Source organism: Grammomys surdaster, unplaced genomic scaffold, assembly GCF_004785775.1.
Source record: "Grammomys surdaster isolate TR1022 unplaced genomic scaffold, NIH_TR_1.0 61, whole genome shotgun sequence".
Classification (NCBI taxonomy): Eukaryota; Metazoa; Chordata; class Mammalia; order Rodentia; family Muridae; genus Grammomys; species Grammomys surdaster.
Window position 1 is genome coordinate 11,369,932 of NW_021604563.1, and position 7,327 is coordinate 11,377,258.

Sequence of the window (7,327 nt, forward strand, 5' to 3'; positions counted from 1 at the left end):
TAATTAGGGCTTAAGACACATCATTGTTGGTAAGGTGCTTACCTAGCATGCATGAAATAATTGATTTAATTTCTCACATTGCATAAATAGGACATAAACCTATAATCTCAGCACTTGGAAAGTAGAGTTCAGTGTATCCAAACTTAAGTGTTGTGCTTAGATTAACATGTTTTATATGAAGTATGAAGCTAATTTAGGGTACATGAGACCCTCATAGTAATTTAAAATAAATCAGTAGTCTGTGAACCTAAATTCAAATACCCTGCACCATGTGGGTGGAATTTATCAAGATCTCAAACTCTAAATTTAAAACCAAACCAAACAACCTCACATTTCCTAAGAGTGAATTCTTCAGCTACCTGATCATGAAATTCACTTGTCTCTGCCTCTTTGGTGCTTTAAATAACTGACCTTAATTCTGGAATGACATCACATGTTTGTCTATACTGATAACTTACCAGGACACATAAAGTGATGAGTGGATTGTAGTCTGCTTAGATTTTACAATCTCATTACACAATTTATTATAATTGTTTTCTTTCTGTATTAGGACATAGCCTTCTTGCTTTATTCTTCTGTAAAACTTTGACTGAGACACTCTTCAAATAGAGAAACTGAAATTTTTAGAGATGTAATGCTTACCTTAAACGACAGTTAGTTCAAGATGATGGGAGAAGACTACAGCACTTATCTTCAGGTATAGGATCTATGTGTGCTGCAGCCCCTTGGTGGGGCATGGCAAATGGTGAGGAGGACTCCATACTGCTCTGATAGTACAAGTGAGACACAAGGTAATGGGATCCTAACAAACTAGTGAGCTTAGTATTGGGCCCTGTATAGGGCAGTGGCTGCTTCCTCTGCATAGAAGTTTGCTCGGATGCTGGCAGCCTGACACCTCCCCATAGTGGCAATGGGGTAATTGGCTACTCCAGAATTCCTGTCAATTCTCCATTAGTCTAAAGGCTGTACAAAAACTCTTGCTCTTGCAGAATACAGTATGTCTGCACCTCAATGCTGGTCTCAGAGTCTGTTTCCCAGGGTGGTGAATCCATATCCCTCATCCACTCCTCTATCTCAGATCTTACAAGTAATAATGTTTGTAATTAATTAATGTTAATTATAATGTTAATGTTTATAGGCTGCTTTTAGGAATTATGCTGGTTTAACAATTTAGAGGTTGTAGATTCTCCTCAAATAACTATTATTTATTAGCACTGATTAGGTATATATCTTTCCAATACAAGGTATGTTTTCCCTCTTGTTTTGCAGGTCTTAAGCCAACTAGAGACCCATTGGTTATCACCATGATATGTGGGTCATTACTACACTCAGATATTTTGAATTCTTCCTTTCCAATTTGTACTGCTTTGATGGATATTACATGTCTTATTGCTTTATCTAGGAATTTGATTAATATATTAAAGAGATAGGAAGAGAGTGACAACATTATCATGTCCCTGTTTTGAGTGGAATTGTTTTAATTTTCTCTTTATTAAGTTTGATGTTAATTCTTAGCTTGCTGTATAGTGCCTTTATTTTGTTTAGTTATGGGCCTTGTATTGCTAATCTCTCTAAGACTTTTTAGCATGAAGAGGTGTTGGATTTTGTTAAGAGCTTTTTCAACATCTAATGAGATGATTATATGGGTTTTTTTTTCTTTCAATATATTTATATGGTAGATTACATTGATGGATTTTACTCCATTGAACCACCGGTGCATCCCATAGATGAAGCCTACCTGATCATGGTGAATAATATCTTTGATGTCTCCTTGTATGAGGTTTGTAACTATTTTATTCAGGATTTTTATATGTTCTTTGTAAGAGAAATAGGTCTGAAATTCTCTTTATTTGTTAAGTCCTTGTATGATTAAGTATCATGGAGACTGTGACCTTGTAAAATGGTGTTGGTGATGTTACTCACGTTTCATTTTGTGGTCTAGTTTGAGGATTATTAGCTCTTTTTTGAAGGTCTGATAGAATTCTGCACTAAAACCATCAGGCCCTGTGCTCTTTTAGTTGGGAGATTGTTAATGACTGATTCTATTTCCTTAGGTTTAAAGGACAAATTAGACAGTTTATCTGATCTTGATTTAACTTTGGTAACTGGGATCTTTCTAGAAAATCATCCATTTCATTTTGATTTTTCAATTACAAGTGAGTATTGGTTTTTGTAGAAGGACCTACTGATTCTTTAAATTTCCTCTGTATCTGTTTTTATGTCTCTCTTTTCATTTCTGATTTTGTTCATTTGGATGTTGTCACTCTGCCTTGTAGTTAGTTTGACAAAGGCTTTATATACATTATTAGTTTTCTCAATGAATCAGCTCTTGGTTTCATTGATTCATTGTATTGTTCTTTTTGTTTCTATGTGCTTAATTACTTCCCTGAGTTTGATTATCTCCTGTGAATTCTCTTGAGTGTGGTTTTTACTTCTTTATCTTTCTTTAGTTCCTTCTTTTCTTCTCTTCCTTTTATTTCTAAAGAGATTTGGGGGAGGGGATACCTTTAAGTCATTAATATGAAAACTCTTCAATTTTTGTACAAAAATAAATTTGTATTTATTTAACTCACTGTGTGTCCAAATTCCAGCCATGTCCCTCCTGTATTCCTAGTCTCACCTTTGCAAATTCACTCATCCATTGAGCCTCTCCATTCTCTGTAGGATTAACATAGAGAATATAAACATCTTACCAAAAGCAATTTACAGATTCAATGAAATTCTAATCAAAATTCAAGTATAATTCTTTACAGATCTTGAAAGAGCAATTCTCCATTTAATATGGAAAAACAAAAAATCTAGGAGATCAAAAACAATTCTGAACAATAAAAGAAATTCTGGAGGAATCATGATCCATGACCTCAAGATATCTTACAGAAAACATAGTAATAAAAATTGCAAGTATTGGTTTAGGTATAGAAGGTTGATCAATGGATTTGAATCAAAGACCATGAAAGCAGCCCACACATCTAAAGCTTCTTGAAGAAGCCAAAACCATCCAATGGAAAAAAGAAAGTATCTTCAGCAAATGATGCTTGACTAACTGGATGACAGTTGAATGCAAATTCATCAGTATCTATCACACTGCATAAAATTAAAGTCCAAGTGTATCAAAGACCTAAGTTTAAAATTAGATACATTAAACCAAATAGAATAGAAAGTGGGACGTAACTTTGAATCATTTCTATAGGAGATAACTTTCTGAACAGAGTAGCAATGCCTCAGCCTTTAAGATTAACAATTAATAAATGGGACATCATGAAACTGAAAAGGCTGTATACGGAAAAGGACACTGTTCATAGGACAAAAAGACAGCTTATAGATTGGGAAAGGATTTTCATCATCCTTGCATCTGACAGAGGATTAACGTTCAAAATATATAAAGATTTCCAGAAATAAGACATCAACAATCCACATCACCCAAATAAAAATGAGATATAGAGAATTATCTTCAGAAGAATCTTAAATAGTTGAGAAGCATTTAAAAAAATGTTCAATGTTCTTAGTCATCAGGGAAATGAAAATCATAATGACCCTGAGCTTCCATTTTATACTGGTCAGAATAGCTAAGATGAAAAACTCAAGTGATAACACATGCTGGCAAGGATGTGGTCAGAGGGAAACACTCCTCCATTGTTGGTGGGAGTACAAACTTCTACAATCACTATGAAAATCATTGTGGCAGTTTCCCAGAAAACTTGGAATAGTTCAATATCAACTGCAGTTATTCCTCTCCTGGCATATGCACAAAAGATATCCATTAAACCATAAGGACATTTGCTCAACTGTATTCATAGAAGCTTTATTTGCAATAGCCTGAAACATGTAACAACGTAAATGTCCCACAACAGAAGAATTAATAAAGAAACTGTGGTATACCTACACAATAGACTCTTGTTTAGCTAATAAAAACAAAAACAACATATTTTGCAGGCAAATGGATGGAACTTGAGAATATCATCCTCAGTAAGGTAACTCATATCCGAAAGGACATGCATGGTATGTCTTTATTTATAAGGGGATATTAGCCATAAAGTACAGGATACTCATGCTACACTCCACAGACCCAAAGAAACTAAACAAGAGGTAAGAACCAAGTAAGGATGGTTGAATCTCACAGAGAATGTGAAATAAAACAGTCATAAGAGGCAGATGGAGGAAGGGAACTGGATAGGTGAAGGGATTGTGAGGGGAAAATTTGTGTTTGTGGTTAAGTGTCTGTAGAGACAGGAAAGAGGGGCAGAGGGCCAATAGAATTAATGGAAATCTGCACATGGTGGGGGAGGGATATGTGGGGCATCTCGAGAACATACCAGGCACCTTGGAAGGAAGAGGCTCCCCAGGAATCAGTGATGGTGATCTGAACAGAAATTCATAGCAGTGGAGATATGAAACCTGAAATGGCTACCTCTTATAGCCAGACAAGAACCTCAATGGAACCATAGGACCACCAATCCACCCACAAATATTTTGAACCAGAATTCATTCTTTCTACAAGAAATGCAGGGATAAAGGATGGAACAGAGACTGAGGGAATGACCAACCAATGACCGGCCCCTACTTGAGACCTACCTCATTGGCAATCACCAATATCTTACACTATTAATGATATTCTGTTATACTTGAAGACAGGATTACTGTTCTCTGAAAGGCTCCAATCAGCAGCTAAATAAAACAGATGCAGAGACACATAGCCAAATATTGGATGGAGTTTAAGTCCTCTTGTGGAAGATTTGGGGGAAGAATTGAGAACCCTGAAGGGAATAGAAACTCCAAAGGAAGACCAAAAGTGCCACCTATCTTGTACCCTTGGGGGTCTCAGAGACTGAACAGTCAAGAAAAAGCATATGTGAACTGGATCTAGCCCCCTTTCATGTATGTAGTGAACAAGCAATTTGGTCTTTATGTGGATACCCCAACAACTAGAGTGAGGATAGTCCCTAAAACTGTTGCTAGTCTAGAATATGCTCACCTAACTAAGCTGCCTTGTCTGGGTTCAGTGGGAGAGAATGGCCTAGCCCTGAAGAGACTTCATATGCCAGGGTTGGAGGATACCAAGTGGGGGACTTTCCCCCTCTCAGAGAAGTGGATGGGATGGTGGAAAACTTGAAGGAGAGCAGCAAACAGGATGTAAAGTGAATATATAGATAGATAAACAAACCAACAAAAACAGAAATACAGAAGTACAGAAATACAGAAATAAATTTAAATAAAGAAAGAAAAAGTCTGGCAGAATTATAAGTGAAAACATCTGGCACCTGGATTATTTCAGTTAGGTGATTGTAATGACTCCTTCTATTTCCCTGGGGGTAATAGGGGTATTTAAACAGTTCACTTGATCTGAACTTAACTTCAGTAAGTAGTATCTATCTAGAAAATCATCCCTTTTGTTAAGATTTTGTGGAGTATATGTTTTGAAGTTAGATTATTTGAATTTTCTTGTTTGTTACTATGTCTAACTTTTCATCTTTGATTTTGTTTCTTTGAATACTGTCTCTCAGTCTTTAAGTTAATTTAGTTAAGTATTTGCCTCTTATTGATTTTATAAAAGAATCAGCTCTTGGTTTCCTTGATTTTTTATATTTTTTCTTTGTTCCTAATTGATTGATTTCAGCCCTGATGTTGATTATTTCCTGCTGTCTACTTCTATTTTAGTAGAACTTTCAGATGTACTTTTAAATTGTTTGTATAAGAACTTTCTACCTATTTATGGAGACTTTTAGTGCTCTGACATTTCCTGTTACTACTCCTTTCATTGTGTGTCCCATAAATTTGGATATGCTGTGCCTTTCTTTTCATTGAATTCTAGCAATTATTTAATGATTTCCTTTACTTCTTCCCTGACCTGAAGATGATTGAGGAGAGAATATTTCAGTTTCCATGAGTGAAGAGGCTTTCTGGTGTTTCAGCTGTTTAGTTGAAGTCCAAATTTAAAACTTGATGGTATGATATGTAACAAGTTGATATTTCAATTTACTTGTATCTTTTGAAGCTTGCTTTGTGGTCAATTATATGCTCAATTTTGAAGAAAGTTTCATGAGATGCTGAGAAGGTATATTGTTTTATATTTGCATGAAATATTCTATAGATCTCTGTTAGGTCCATTTGATAAATTTGGTGTATTAGTAATCTGCCTTTAGGTTACTTGTCTTTTTTCCCTTACAACATTTTATATTCTTTCTTGATTTTATAAATTTGGTGTTTTGATTATTATGTGGAGGAATGATTATTTGTCTACTCTGTTGGGTGTTCCATAAGTTTTTTTTGTCTTTATAGGCATTTATTCCTTTTGGTTAGGGAAATATTGTTTTATGAATTTGTTGAAGATATTTTCTGGCCTTTAAGTTGAGAGTCTGTCATTCTGCTATTTCTAATATTCTTAGGATTACTTATTTCATAGTATTACAAATTTCCTGGATGTTTTGTGTTAGAAATTTTTTAGCTTTAGCATTTTCTTTGACAGATGTATCAATTTTTTCTACCATATCTTCTATACCTGAGATTCTTTCTTCCATTTCTCGTATTCTGTTGATACTTGGTTTTGTAGTTCCTGTTCTCTTTCATTTGTTTTCTATCTCCAGGATTGCCTCCATTTGTGTTTCTTTATTGCTTCTATTTCCATTTTTAGGCCTTGAACAGATTTATTAATGTGTTTTACATATTTAATTGTATTTTCCTGTATTTCTTTAAGAAATTTATTCCTTTTCAAATGCATCTATCATATTTATAATATTAAAGTTCAGTTTTCAGTGAGTATGATTTGTTAGGATATCCACGACTTGCTGTAGTATAGTAGGTAGGTTCTGGTGGTGCCATATTTCCTAGGCTTTTATCTTTTTGTGTACTTATACTGGCCTTTAGCCGTCTGATTTTCCCTAGTGCTGGCAGGCCTGATATTTCCTGAGAGTGGCAGGCTTCCAAGGATGCAATCAGAGGAGCTTGGGCTGATGTTTTTTCTGGGTTTGGGAAGCCCTACAGAGATGCAAGTATATCTCCTTGTCCCTTCCTGTTGCAGTCTTATGTTCATCTTCAGCAGCAACAGGCTTCAAGGGATTCAGGTGGAGTTGTAACCTGGGAAATGGAGTACAGAGAGGCCTGAGTGGTACTTGCTTTTGCTGATTATTTCCCTGGAGATCTGACAGGCAAGGAATTGCGGTAGTCATCTCATCTGCAGTCAGTGATGGCTGTAGGTATATTAAATTTTTGTTAAAGGTGTGGACTGGAAAAAGGAACACAAAGAAGACAGGGGAGACCTCAGTGCTACTGGACTTGCTGGGTATCAAGAAAGCAGTGGTTTGGGGCTTGGCTTTTCCACCTGATTGTCCTA